Below are 2,630 nucleotides of genomic sequence, written 5' to 3'. Positions count from 1 at the left end.
TCTCAATCAATCTATCCATCCGTCTTTTTCTGTTCATCTGAGCAACAGTCTAAGCAAAGATGCCTAGACTTCCCTCTCCCCAGCCACATCCTCCAGCTCCTCTGGGGGTATCCCAAGGTGTTCCTTTATGGGCCAAAGGAGTCTCCCCAGGATGTCTTGGGTCTTCCCCAAGCCCTTTGCCCAGTGGGACTTGCCCAGAACACCTCCCAAAGAAGACGTCCAGGAGACATCCAGACCAGATTCCCAAGCCACCTCGTCTTGATATAGTGGAGCAGCGGCTCTACTCCGAGGTTTCTTTGGATGACCAAGCTTCTCACCTTATCTCTAAGGGATGCCCAGCGCCCTACAGAGAAAGCTTCCTCATTCTTTCAGTCATGATCCAGTGCTTGTTACCGTAGATGAAAATCGGAGCAAAGATTGTTGGTAAATTGAGAGCTTTGCTTTCTATTTCATTTCTCTTTTCACCACAACGGACTAGCAGAACAACCACATAACAGTGGATGCCTCACCAATTCGCCTGTCAGTCTTAAGCTTCCATCCTTCCTCACTCATGAACAAGACCCTAAGACATAGTTAAACTTCTACATCTGTAGGGCGGGATCACTCTACCCACCCCTAGAGGACAAACTACCTTTCTCTGGTCAAAAACCATGCCCTCAGACTTAGCCAAGTTTGAGTCCAAAACTCTCAATTTAATGGTCAATTTATGTCCTACCCTCACTTATGGGCAAGAGCTTATATTCATAAATGAAAAGATAAGATCCAGATACATGCAGCTATAATAAGTTTCCTCTGCAGGAACGCTGAGCTGGTAAGTGTGGAGCTTGGTCACTTGGGAAGAGCTCAGAGTAGAACCACTGCTCCTCCACGTCAAGAGATTCCAGGTGAGTTGTCTCTTCTGGATCCCTCCTGGACTCCTCCCTGGGGAAGTGTTTAGGAGCATGTTGCACCATGAGGAGACCATGAGGAAGCCTCAGGATACGCTGGAGGGACTATGTCTCTTGACAGATCCTAGAGCACCTTGGGGTTTCCTCCAGCAGAACTGGAGAAAATTTCAATTGAGAGGGAGGGTAGGGTATTTTTTCTTAAAATGCAAACTCACCAACCAGTTCTGGATTTATTTTGCAATTATACAATACATTAACATAATTGTTTTTGCAGAAATGTTAACACAAAACCACTTAAAGCAAATTCTGCACCAAATTAGCAGGAGGTCAGTGACATGTGAATCTAGTGAATTTGACACCACAGCTCATTGGTGTTGTAAAGAATTGAGTTTGACACTGGTAGACCTGGTGTGTTTTCAAAGACGTTTATTGTTGCTGTTGAAGAATTACATGAGCTGAAAGCTAAAGTCTATTATAAACTATCATTTAATCTGACTAGGCTTTTTTTAGTAGAAATTTACATATATACCCACACGCCTACATATGATTGTTCTGGAGGAGTTGCAATTGTTAAAAAAAAAAGTGTGTGCCATGGAGGATGCCATGGGCCACGGGTTTGTGTGAACACAATATGAAACAATTATTTTGCCCTCTTGTCACTATTTTGGCCTTATTTGACTGAAACTGGGAAATGACAAGCTAATGGTTGTTAGAAGACACCCAGTAATATTGGTGTAAAGTTGAGAAATTAAAGTTTGTTAGTTAAAAGACCATGCCACTGTTTGAGCATCATTGCCTTTAAAACTTGAGAAATCCTGGAACTAAGCAAAATTATATTTTAAACAAATGTTAACCATGTTTCATTCCCATTTAACTTCCTCCCACCCCTTTTTGGACACTATATCAAGTGTGTACTTGTTCTTTTGGTTACTCTTTTGTTTCCTGTTTGACTGTTTTATTGTTTTAATAGTGTTCAAAATAAACTGAAACTGAAACTGAAACTGAAATACAAACTTACTGGCTTGGGAAATGTGGCAACACAAGCAGTTCAAGGGTAGGCTATTGGGCACACTAAATTTTTAGTGCAGGATGCAATTCAGTTTTTTTTTTTTAAATATGTAATTTATCACACTAAAAACAATATGCGTGGCTTTTCCACACCTACCAGGTCAAAAGATGGGGAGGCATACCCAAAAACAATCAAACCACCCCACATATGTGCACCATACCACACAAACAGTAAAGGGACGGGGGAGTCCAACTCAGGAAGCACAGTACATTGTAGGACCACACCTTCACCCCGTAGCACAGTTCTTGCAGGGGGTTGGCTCTAAAGTTAAAAAGAAAAATAGAAATCTATAAAATACACAGGCGCACACATTCACACGAGACTAGAAGAAGTTGTTAAAATGGATGGTCGTCCCAACAGTCCTGGATGGTCGCTGACTTTTCGCTGCCTCAGTGGAAACTCAGCAGCACTGGACGCTCCTGGACGCCGCAGTTGTCCGCTGACTGATGCAGTATAATGATGCTTTCATTGCAAGGATCCAGTGGACAGAAGTCACAACATCTTCCCAATCCAACAAACCAGTAAAGAGAGTAGTCACCACCAGATGTCCTGCCGCAGAGGCTGGTCAGGAGGGGAGGTTAAACTGGTAAAAGCCTCCACTGTCCGCAAAGAGGCCAGTCAGGGCAGCGACCGGACAGGGACAGGCACAAAGCACAAACAGGTAAAAGCAAAAG

This window comes from Oryzias melastigma, linkage group LG10 (genome assembly GCF_002922805.2).
Source record: "Oryzias melastigma strain HK-1 linkage group LG10, ASM292280v2, whole genome shotgun sequence".
NCBI classification, from domain to species: domain Eukaryota; kingdom Metazoa; phylum Chordata; class Actinopteri; order Beloniformes; family Adrianichthyidae; genus Oryzias; species Oryzias melastigma.
The sequence above is the reverse complement of the archived record's forward strand: the minus strand, read 5'-3'. Positions refer to the sequence as shown.